Below are 12681 nucleotides of genomic sequence, written 5' to 3'. Positions count from 1 at the left end.
AGAAACCTTCACCTAATGTCAAGGTAAAACTGGTTGCTGGCCAGTTTATATCCATTAGTTCATTAACAGTGGGGGCATGTTTCAGAGCAGCAGCCGTGTTAGTCTGTATCCGCAAAAAGAACAGGAGGACTTGTGGCACCTTAGAGACTAACAAATTTATGTGAGCATAAGCTTTCGTGGGCTAAAACCCACTTCATCGGATGCATAGAATGGAACATGGAGTACGAAGATAGATATATACACATACAGAGAAGGAGGAAGTTACCATACAAACTGTAAGAGGCGAATTAATTAAGATGAGCTATTATCAGCAGGAGAAAAAAACTTTTGTCGTGATAATCAAGATGTTCCATGTAGACAGTTGACAAGAAGGTGAGAGGATACTTAGGGAAATAGAGTCAATATGTGTAATGAGACTGGGAGTGGCTGGGTCATTACACATATTTAGCTTCTGGCGCCATCGTGTGGCCCTTTGGGTTCACTCATGTCTGTTAAAACCTTGAGCATTCTGCAAAGAAATGTTAATTCCCCGGGAGAGACTCGGGAGCGTTTCTCTCTTTTGTGTTGTTAAGGATTGAAATGTTCCCCGGGTTCCTCGGTCCCAACCTGCCTCCCATTCTACTGCCCAGGCAGCCCCATCCCAGCCCTCAGCCCCCGGTAGATGCTGATTCCCGCAGCCCCATCTGTGCAGGGTGTGAAGCCCTGTCACTCCGCATTGCCTAGTTCCCCTAACTCTGAGGGACTTCAGCTCCTCTCTGTCCCCAGGGACCCTCCACACCACTCCCCTGCGTACCACGGTTCAGCTATTGCGGTAGCATGAGTCTGACACTCACTTTAGAGGCCCCCATTAATAACCATTTTCAATATGCACTTACTGGAGAGTCTATCGCAATTTTTGGGTGAGGAAAACCTGTTAAAAATATTCATAAAACTCCTTTCCCAAGAGCATCACAGGGCTCTTGATATCCCGTGTATCAGGTGACGAACGTCCACTGACCATGTAGCTGATTGTGGTATAAACATCTTAGATTTCCCTAGCTAGATAAGATCCCATCTTAAGATTTCCCTAGCTGGAAAAGATCCCATCCCATAAATGTCAGGGAGCCCTGCCCAAAAGTAGTGATAATCTTAGAACAGTTCATCTGCAGAATTATTACACTAAAGCATATGTGCAAAGCGTGTGCCCTACCAGTGAGCTACCTCCCCCCCAACACAGCTAATGCCATAAGGCATTGCGGGGGGAAATGGTCTCCATGCCTGATCTCGGTGGCAGAAGTGGTTTGGGGGCTTCAAGAGCTTCCACATTATCACACAGTGGATGGGGCCGTGGGTGGAAGACGTGGAAGGGGGCAGGCCGCAGGCAGAAGGGGTGTGGCTTCGGCATCACTAGCCCCTGCTTAGCGAGTTGGGTTCAGTTTAGGGCAGTGGTCCCCAAAATGTGGGGCATGCCTCCTAGGGGGGCACAGAGGAACGTTCATGGGGGCACCTCTGAGCACCAGCCAGCACCCATGGAGAGTGGAGAGCAGCCCCACTCTGCCCCCAGCTCTGCCCGAACCCTGCCCCTAGACTCCTGGCCTAGCCTCGACCCCCTTACCCTGTCCACACCCCTCTCTGTAGGAAGCCACGGCCCCGCTCCCAGCCCCGGTTCTCGACCGTGGCTGCTGAGGGGCTGCAGACACCGATAAGAGGGCACAATGTGAAAAGTTTGAGGATCACTGGTTTAGGGTGACGCCCTCAATCACTTCTATGCAGTCCAATAAAAGGTATTCCTCACCCACCTAGCCCCGCCATCAGGAAGGACTAGGTGTGTTCTGCTGCCCTTTACTCATCCAGGAAGGATCATAACATTTCATTGCACTCATGTGATTTGTAACCCAGCCCCAGCCAGAACTGGTCCTTTTGGCAAAGCCGTCCCATCATGCTGTGTACCTAGGCGGAGTAGGCGGGTGTCACGGAGTCCCCGGGCGATGCTCTGGAACTGCTCCCCATGAAGCCAGTCAGGACTCTGGGGCGGTCGCCTTCCGGTGAGCAGCCTGTCTGCAGGACACACAGCTCACACGGCTTCCACCTTCCTGGGTCTGACCTCGGAGCATTCAGCATCCTCTGCCCCTCCGTGCGCTTCCCCCAGCGAGTCCGCTCAGGCAGGGCTCCTGGGGAAGCCAGAGGGTCCTGCACCCCGACTTTGCAGTCAGACGTGACTCTCAGCCAGCCAGTAAAACAGAGGTTTATTAGACGACAGGAACATGGTCTAACACAGAGCTTGCAGGTGCAGAGAACAGGACCCCTCAGCTGGGTCCATTTTGGGGGGCAGTGAGCCAGACAACCACGTCTGCCCTTCACTCCATGTCCCAGCCAGCCCCAAACTGAAAGACACCCTCCAGCCCCTCCTCCTCTGGGCTTTGTTCCTTTCCCCGGCCAGGAGGTCACCTGACTCCTTTGTTCTCCAACCCTTTAGCTCTCACCTTGCAGGGCGGAAGGGCCCAGGCCATCAGTTGCCAGGAAACAGGGTGTCGGCCATTCTCTGTGTCCAGACCCCTGCACACACCTGCCCTCTAGGGCTCTGCAATGATCATACCCCCTTACCCCACCCCCTAGATACTTAAGAACTGCATAGGGGAAACTGAGGCACCCCCACACTATTCAGAGGAAACATTAAGAACAGTCCCACTTCGTCACAGCGGGTCTCTGCAAACTCGGTCTGTTCCTGACGTCTTTCCCCCAGCTCCTCACCAGATGTGAGGGGGGAGCTCATTCAGACCCTGCTTCCGCTTGGTATTAAAAACTCCTTATTGTCCCGACCTCTGCTGCCCTTCGATTTCTCCTCCTGACCCTTCCTCCGCTCCGATGAGGTGGCCGAGTGGTTAAGGCGATGGACTGCTAATCCATTGTGCTCTGCACGCGTGGGTTCGAATCCCACCCTCATCGAAGGCGTTCAGTCCTCTCTCTTCCTTCACAAGCAGCCCTCTCCCCCTTTGGTACGACAACAGACCAGCTCACATTGCTTCCTGCAAACAAAAACCTTCTCAGGAACTCAGAGCCCCTGCTTTAAATCAAGTGCCTAAATTCCAGATTTCAAAAAGAATTCTCTAGTCCTGTATTTCTTAGTTTTTATCTCAAAAGGTAACAGCCTCATAATCCCCCCAAACACTCTGGGACCTCCCCCAATTATTAAACTGCCCCTGTTCTCAGCAAGGCCACGACAGTGACCCACAGCTGGAGTGTCTGGGCCAAGCTGTTCTGAGGGAGGCAAGTCAAACATGGGGACGAGCCCGTGACAAAAAGACTCCTGGGGGGGGGGGTCCCCCAGAGCTGGTCCCCGGGGGGGGGGGCAGCCCACCCCCACCCCCACCCCCAGCGCAGGGCGGGGATAGGGGGAGGTGGGAACTGGCTTCTCCCCCCCCCCTTCTTCCCAGGAAACTGGGTCTGGGAATTCCCCCCCCCCCAATCCCACCCCACCCCACCCCACCCCCCCTCGGGCTGGGGGGGGGGGCTCTGGCCCAGGGGCTGCCCCTCCCCCCCCGGGCAGGGCGGGGTTAATGCCGGGCCCCCCCAGCGCAGACCCCGCGGGGGGGGAGGGGCAGGAGCCGTGGGGGGGGCGGGGACAGGCTCCTGCCGGGGGGGGTCCCCCGAGCTCCCCGCGGCCGCAGCGGGGCGGGGCAAGGGGCGGGGCTGTGGAGAACCCCGCCCCCAACGGAGAAGGGCGGGGCAGCGCCGCCTCACAGCCCCGCGCGCGCGCGCCCCGTTCTAACGGCCCTAACGGCCGCAACCGTCACATGCCTCCTCCTCCCCTTTCCCCGCCCCGCTCGCCCCGCTGGGTGCGTCACTTCCGGGGCCCGCTGCAGCGGAGGGGGGGGAAGCGCGGGGCAGAGCCGGTAAGAGCCGGGCGGGAGGGGGCGGGGCGCCCGGCCTGGCTCCGAGCCGCGCCTGGGGGGGGACTGGGCCGAGCCCCCCCGCGCCTGGGCCAGGCCGGAAGCTGGGGCGGGGCCTGCGCTGGTTGGTCCCGGTTCGGCCTCCGTAGTGGGCGGGGGGGGGGGTTGAAGTGTCTCTGGTCCCTGGGAGAAGCGGGGGGGGGGCACCCGCCCATCCCCCGCTGCTGCCCCCTTCCCTGGTCCAGGGAGCGCCCCCCCCCCGGGCCCCTTCAGACTGCCCCCCCCGCGGCCCGTGTGAAGGGGCGGGACCCACTTTGTGTCTGTCTGGGCTGGGCAGTCCCATAAAACCCCTTCAGACGGCCCCCCCTTCCCCCCTTCCGTGGCCCCATGAAACCCCCCCCGCCCGCTCCGGGGGGGTTTCTCTCCTCTTCTCAAAGGGGGAGTCTGTGACCCGTCCCCCCCCCCACAACTGATGGGTAGAAAATATCCCCCAAATCCCCCCCACACACAACTGATGGATAGAAAATATCCCCCAAATCCCCCCCCACACACAACTGATGGGTAGAAAATATCCCCCAAATCCCCCCCACACACACAACTGATGGATAGAAAATATCCCCCAAATCCCCCCCCCCACAGAACTGATGGATAGAAAATATCCCCCAAACCCCCCCCCCACAACTGATGGATAGAAAATATCCCCCAAATCCCCCCCCCCCAGAACTGATGGATAGAAAATATCCCCCAAATCCCCCCCCCCCCAGAACTGATGGATAGAAAATATCCCCCAAACCCCCCCCCCACAACTGATGGATAGAAAATATCCCCCAAATCCCCCCACACACACACAACTGATGGATAGAAAATATCCCCCAAATCCCCCCCCCACACGCACAACTGATGGATAGAAAATATCCCCCAAATCCCCCCCCACACACACAACTGATGGGTAGAAAAATATCCCCCAAATCCCACCCCCCCCACAACTGATGGATAGAAAACATCCCCCAAATCCGCACCCCCCACAACTGATGGATAGAAAATATCCCCCAAATCCCCCCACACACACACAACTGATGGATAGAAAATATCCCCCAAATCCCCCCACACACACAACTGATGGATAGAAAATATCCCCCAAATCCCCCCCCACACACACAACTGATGGGTAGAAAATATCCCCCAAATCCCCCCCCACACACACAACTGATGGATAGAAAATATCCCCCAAATCCCCCCCCCCACAGAACTGATGGATAGAAAATATCCCCCAAACCCCCCCCCCACAACTGATGGATAGAAAATATCCCCCAAATCCCCCCCCCACAGAACTGATGGATAGAAAATATCCCCCAAACCCCCCCCCACAACTGATGGATAGAAAATATCCCCCAAATCCCCCCCCACACACACAACTGATGGATAGAAAATATCCCCCAAATCCCCCCCCACACGCACAACTGATGGATAGAAAATATCCCCCAAATCCCCCCCCACACGCACAACTGATGGATAGAAAATATCCCCCAAATCCCCCCCCACACACACAACTGATGGGTAGAAAATATCCCCCAAATCCCACCCCCCCCACAACTGATGGATAGAAAACATCCCCCAAATCCGCACCCCCCACAACTGATGGATAGAAAATATCCCCCAAATCCCCCCCACACACAACTGATGGATAGAAAATATCCCCCAAATCCCCCCACACACACACAACTGATGGGTAGAAAATATCCCCCAAACCCCCCCCCACAACTGATGGATAGAAAATATCCCCCAAATCCCCCCCCCACAACTGATGGGTAGAAAATATCCCCCAAATCCCCCCCCCCACAACTGATGGATAGAAAATATCCCCCAAATCCCCCCCACCACAACTGATGGATAGAAAATATCCCCCAAATCCCCCCACACACACACACAACTGATGGATAGAAAATATCCCCCAAATCCCCCCACACACAACTGATGGATAGAAAATATCCCCCAAATCCCCCCCCCCACAACTGATGGATAGAAAATATCCCCCAAATCCCCCCCACCACAACTGATGGATAGAAAATATCCCCCAAATCCCCCCCCACACACACACAACTGATGGATAGAAAATATCCCCCAAATCCGCACCCCCCACAACTGATGGATAGAAAATATCCCCCAAATCCGCCCCCCCACAACTGATGGGTAGAAAATATCCCCCAAATCCCCCCCACCACAACTGATGGATAGAAAATATCCCCCAAATCCCCCCCACCACAACTGATGGATAGAAAATATCCCCAAATCCCCCCCCACACACACACAACTGATGGATAGAAAATATCCCCCAAATCCGCCCCCCCCACAGAACTGATGGATAGAAAATATCCCCCAAATTCCCCCCCCCACAATTGATGGATAGAAAATATCCCCCAAATCCCCACCCCCCACAACTGATGGATAGAAAATATCCCCCAAATCCCCCCCCCACAACTGATGGATAGAAAATATCCCCCAAATCCCCCCCCCCACAACTGATGGATAGAAAATATCCCCCAAATCCCCCCCCCACAACTGATGGATAGAAAATATCCCCCAAATCCCCCCCACACACACACAACTGATGGATAGAAAATATCCCCCAAATCCCCCCCCCACACACACAACTGATGGATAGAAAATATCCCCCAAATCCCCCCCCCACAGAACTGATGGATAGAAAATATCCCCCAAATCCCCCCCCCCACAACTGATGGATAGAAAATATCCCCCAAATCCCCCCCCCCACAACTGATGGATAGAAAATATCCCCCAAATCCCCCCCCACACACACAACTGATGGATAGAAAATATCCCCCAAATCCCCCCACACACACACAACTGATGGGTAGAAAATATCCCCCAAACCCCCCCCCACAACTGATGGGTAGAAAATATCCCCCAAATCCCCCCCCCCCACAACTGATGGATAGAAAATATCCCCCAAATCCCCCCCACCACAACTGATGGATAGAAAATATCCCCCAAATCCCCCCCCACACACACACAACTGATGGATAGAAAATATCCCCCAAATCCCCCCACACACAACTGATGGATAGAAAATATCCCCCAAATCCCCCCCACCACAACTGATGGATAGAAAATATCCCCCAAATCCCCCCCCACACACACACAACTGATGGATAGAAATATCCCCCAAATCCGCACCCCCCACAACTGATGGATAGAAAATATCCCCCAAATCCGCCCCCCCACAACTGATGGGTAGAAAATATCCCCCAAATCCCCCCCACCACAACTGATGGATAGAAAATATCCCCCAAATCCCCCCCCCACAACTGATGGATAGAAAATATCCCCCAAATCCCCCCCCACACACACACAACTGATGGATAGAAAATATCCCCCAAATCCGCCCCCCCCACAGAACTGATGGATAGAAAATATCCCCCAAATTCCCCCCCCCACAATTGATGGATAGAAAATATCCCCCAAATCCCCACCCCCCACAACTGATGGATAGAAAATATCCCCCAAATCCCCCCCCCACAACTGATGGATAGAAAATATCCCCCAAATCCCCCCCCCCACAACTGATGGATAGAAAATATCCCCCAAATCCCCCCCCACAACTGATGGATAGAAAATATCCCCCAAATCCCCCCCACACACACACAACTGATGGATAGAAAATATCCCCCAAATCCCCCCCCCACACACACAACTGATGGATAGAAAATATCCCCCAAATCCCCCCCCCCACAGAACTGATGGATAGAAAATATCCCCCAAATCCCCCCCACACACACACAACTGATGGATAGAAAATATCCCCCAAATCCCCCCCCCACAACTGATGGATAGAAAATATCCCCCAAATCCCCCCCCCCCCACAACTGATGGGTAGAAAATATCCCCCAAATCCCCCCCCCACACAACTGATGGATAGAAAATATCCCCCAAATCCCCCCCCCCACAACTGATGGATAGAAAATATCCCCCAAATCCCCCCCACACACAACTGATGGATAGAAAATATCCCCCAAATCCCCCCTCCCCCACAACTGATGGATAGAAAATATCCCCCAAATCCCCCCCCCACAACTGATGGATAGAAAATATCCCCCAAATCCCCCCACACACAACTGATGGATAGAAAATATCCCCCAAATCCCCCCTCCCCCACAACTGATGGATAGAAAATATCCCCCAAATCTCCCCCCCCACACACAACTGATGGATAGAAAATATCCCCCAAATACCACCCCCCACAACTGATGGATAGAAAATATCCCCCAAATTCCCCCCCCCCACAACTGATGGATAGAAAATATCCCCGAAATCCCCCCCCCACAACTGATGGGTAGAAAATATCCCCCAAATCCGCACCCCCCACAACTGATGGATAGAAAATATCCCCCAAATCCCCCCCCCCACAGAACTGATGGATAGAAAATATCCCCCAAATCCCCCCCACACACAACTGATGGATAGAAAATATCCCCCAAATCCCCCCCACACACAACTGATGGATAGAAAATATCCCCCAAATCCCCCCTCCCCCACAACTGATGGATAGAAAATATCCCCCAAATCCCCCCCCCACAACTGATGGATAGAAAATATCCCCAAATCCCCACACACACAACTGATGGATAGAAAATATCCCCCAAATCCCCCTCCACCACAACTGATGGATAGAAAATATCCCCCAAATCTCCCCCCCCACACACAACTGATGGATAGAAAATATCCCCCAAATACCACCCCCCACAACTGATGGATAGAAAATATCCCCCAAATTCCCCCCCCCACAACTGATGGATAGAAAATATCCCCGAAATCCCCCCCACACACACACAACTGATGGGTAGAAAATATCCCCCAAATCCCCCCCACACACAACTGATGGATAGAAAATATCCCCCAAATCCCCCCTCCCCCACAACTGATGGATAGAAAATATCCCCCAAATCCCCCACACACACAACTGATGGGTAGAAAATATCCCCCAAATCCCCCCCCCACAACTGATGGATAGAAAATATCCCCCAAATCCCACCCCCCCCCACAACTGCTGGATAGAAAATATCCCCCAAATCCCCCCCCCACACAACTGATGGATAGAAAATATCCCCCAAATCCCCCCCACACACAACTGATGGATAGAAAATATCCCCCAAATCCGCCCCCCCCCACAACTGATGGATAGAAAATATCCCCCAAATCCCCCCCACACACAACTGATGGATAGAAAATATCCCCCAAATCCCCCCCCCACAACTGATGGATAGAAAATATCCCCCCAATCCCCCCCCCCACAACTGATGGATAGAAAATATCCCCCCAGATCCCCCCCCCCACTTGCTCTCTCCTCGTCCGTTCGACTGGGCTGGGCCCCGAGCGTTGGGCCCCGTCCCGCCAGCGGTAACGTACGGCCCCGTCTCCGACTTCGCCCTTTCCCCCGATCCGCCGGCCGGAGGGTGCGTTTCCCTACAAACGCTGCCTCGTCTCGCTCGGCCCGTCGGTCCCACGGCGACAGGAAACACACTCGGGTTTGACCGCTGACCCACAACTGGTCCGTGCAGCTGAGAGGGGGTTTGGGGGGTTTTTTCCCTAAATTGCCTGGCCTGGCGGCTATGGGTTTTATTCTGTATGTTGTGTTTTTCTACGTATAGATTGCATAGCACCATAGAAATGTAGGGCTGGCCAGGACCTCAAGGTGTCATCAAGTCCAGCTCTCTCTGCCGAGGCAGGACCAAGTGCAGGTAGATTATCTCCGACAGAGGTTTGTCCTCCCTGCTCTTAAAAACTTTCAGGAAAGAGACTCCACAGCCGCCCTTGTAAGACTCTTCCAGAGCTGAGCTACCTTGGCCCAGGGGACACCCACACAGACTTTAGGGGTGAGCAGCTCTGGCGAGAGAGAGGAGACCCCAGTGAGTGGGCAGCTGGGTAAATAGACGAAAGTTGGGAGGAGAAACATTGATGTGTCCAAGGTCACCCAGGCTGTCCGTGACAGAGCTAGAAAGAGATCCCAGTTCTAGTGCTGTTTTGGGTACTGAAGGTCTCTGCCACGCTGGTGTTTTAGGCCCTGGTGCAAACCCTTCGTACAGACACAATTTACACTAGTGCAGTCTGATTGGCACGGGTGCACCATGTCCCAGTTGGACGGTTTGAGGTGGGGAGGGGGACAGTGACCTCACTGAGGCCTGGGGCTGGCTGAACAGTGCAGCTGGTAACGGAGGGGCAGCAGTGAGTGCTGGAGGTACGAGCCAGGAGCACAGCCCCACAGGACTGGACACTGACTTCTCCTGACCCAGGGGACACCCCCCCAGCTGTCTGCAGGGACTGCAGCTGAGCTGCCCTGCCAGGACAGCTTGTGCATCCATGGACAAACCACCTCTTCCCGCAGCCTAATACAGTGGGGTCTGGGGACCTTTCCAAGCTGAGAGTGTTGGGGCTCTGGAGTTTGCAGGGTCTGTTCCTGGTTCTGTCACTGACCTGCTTGGTGACCTTGGGGAAGTCCCAGCCCCTCTCTGTTTTCCTCCTACCCATTGTCTACTTGGCTTGTGATCTCTTTGGGGGAAGGACTGTCCCTCTCTGTCTGAGCAGCGCCCAGCACAATGGGGGTGCTGATCTCAGTCAGGCTCTCTGCAAAGCACAGCACAATGGGGCCCTGATCGCCATCAGTGTATCCTCAAATCATTATTTAAAGACCTTAAATTACAACAAAATCCACCATTTACCCTAGTTTAAACCTTCAAATGACCCATGCCGTGCCCCATGCTGAAGAGGAAGGGAAAAAACCCCAACCCCCTGGGTCTCTGCCAATCTAAGTCTGTGCAAAATTCCTTCCCATCCTCAAATATGGCAATCAGTTAGACCCTGAGCATATGGGCAAGAGCCAGCAGCCAGACACCTGGGAAAGAAGTCTCTGTAGTCACTCAGAGCCCTCCCCATCTAGTTTCCCATCACCGGCCTTTGGAGATATTTGCTGCTAGCAGTCGCAGATCGGCTACATGGCATTGTAGGCAGTCCCGTCCTACCATCCCCTCCATAAAGGTATCCAGCTCAGTCTTGAAACCAGTTGGTTCTTTTGCCCCCACTGCTCCCCTTGGAAGGCTGTTCCAAAACTTCACTTCGATGGTTAGAAACCTTCGCCTAATTTCAAGCCAAAACTTACTGATGGCCAGTATCCATTTGTTCTAGTATCAACATTGGTGCTTAACCTAAATAACTCCTCTCCTTCCCTGGTATTTATCCTTGTGATGTATTTATAGAGAGCAATCCTATCTCCCCTCAGCCTTCTTTTGGTTAGGCTAAACAAGCCAAGCTCTTTGAGTCCCTTCTCATAAGGCAGATTTTCCATTCCTTGGGTCATCCTAGTAGCTCTTCTCTGCACCAGTTCCACTTTGAATTCATCCTTCTTAAACATGGGAGACCAGAATGGCCCACAGTATTTCAGATGAGGTCTCATCGGTACTTTGTATAACAGGACTAACCCTTCCCTGTGTCTACTGGAAATACCTCGCCTGATGCATCCTAGGACTGCATTAACCTATTTCACGGCCGCGTCCCATTGGCAGCTTATAATTATCTTGTGATCAACCAGTACACCTAGGTCTTTCTCCTCCTCTGTCACTTCCAACTGATAAGTCCTCAGCTTATTTCCAAAATTCTTGTTGTTAGTCCCTAAGTGCATAATTTTGCACTACTGATTTTCATCCCGTTTTCTATTACTCCAGCTTTCAAGGTCATGCAGATCTTGGATGATATTCCTGGCCTCCTCCATGTTGGCAATCCCTCCCAGCTTTGTGTCACACCCCCACTTTTTGTGCCAAGGTCACTAATAAAAATGTGAAATAAGATCGTTCCCAAGACTGATCTCTGAGGAACTCCACTAGTAACCTCCCTCCAGCGTGACAACTCACTGTTCACCATGACCCCTTGTAATCTCCCCTGTAACCAATTCCTTATCGACCTTTCAGTGCTCATCTTAATCCCCATCTTCTCCAATTTAACGAATAGTTTCCCATATGGAACTGTATCAAATACCTACTGACATCCACGTAGATTAGAGCTACTGCATTTCCTTTGTCCAAAAAAAAGTGACCTTCTCACAGAAGGAGATCAAGTTGCTCTGGCATGATCTACCTATTGTAACATCATGTTTTATTTATTTACACTGCTGAAGGCTGGAAGGAACTGTTAGCATTAGGCTGAGAGTGGCCATGTGGAGGTGCGGGAGGGTATGCAATTTTGGGATTTTGTTTTGTAGGAGTCCATGTCTCTGCTCCCTGTGGCCGTGGTGCCTTCCGTACCAAAGCAGCATGTCAGCAGAGCAGACGCACACACCATAGCTCCATCTGGAACACGCGGCATTCACTGCCAGACGGGATGGGCGATTTTTCAGGGGCCCAGCTTGATATGCCTGGCTTGGGTAGATTCAGTTGGACGGGGGTCTGGGGCTCTGATAGTTTGGGATGTTCCTTTTTGCTTAGTCAGTTCTTTCTCTTTATTGTTTTACCCCTGCCTGTACCCGATGTCACTCTCTTCTTAACTTGCTTTGGTTATTTCAGTTCCAGTTGTTAAATGGGATCTAATAATTGCAAAGCTGAATGAAAGATAAACCAAACAGAACCATTTGAATTTTGGCACATAGCTGGTAGAACTATACCTAGTGAAGGTATGCTGTAATTACCTGCAAAAAGGGAAGGAGGACTTGTGGCACCTTAGAGACTAACAAGTCTCTAAGGTGCCCCAAGTCCTCCTTTTCTTTTTGCGGATACAGACTAACACGGCTGCTGCTCTGAAACCAGTAATT

General features: G+C 52.9%; 2 protein-coding genes and 1 non-coding gene across 4 annotated transcripts in view; 2 read left to right on the top strand and 1 right to left on the bottom strand.

Annotated features, from left to right (window-relative positions):
- Window positions 1-12681, top strand: part of LOC102934530 (zinc finger protein OZF) — a 1287564-nt gene that overhangs the window by 643599 nt on the left and 631284 nt on the right.
- Window positions 1-12681, bottom strand: part of LOC102930400 (zinc finger protein 501) — a 1110025-nt gene that overhangs the window by 615716 nt on the left and 481628 nt on the right. The gene's annotated exons all lie outside the window — the stretch shown is intronic.
- TRNAS-GCU lies at window positions 2844-2925 on the top strand. Its single transcript has one exon. It is a non-coding gene; the product is annotated as a tRNA-Ser (tRNA).

This window comes from Chelonia mydas, chromosome 28 (genome assembly GCF_015237465.2).
Source record: "Chelonia mydas isolate rCheMyd1 chromosome 28, rCheMyd1.pri.v2, whole genome shotgun sequence".
Classification (NCBI taxonomy): domain Eukaryota; kingdom Metazoa; phylum Chordata; order Testudines; family Cheloniidae; genus Chelonia; species Chelonia mydas.
The sequence above is the reverse complement of the archived record's forward strand: the minus strand, read 5'-3'. Positions and strand labels throughout refer to the sequence as shown.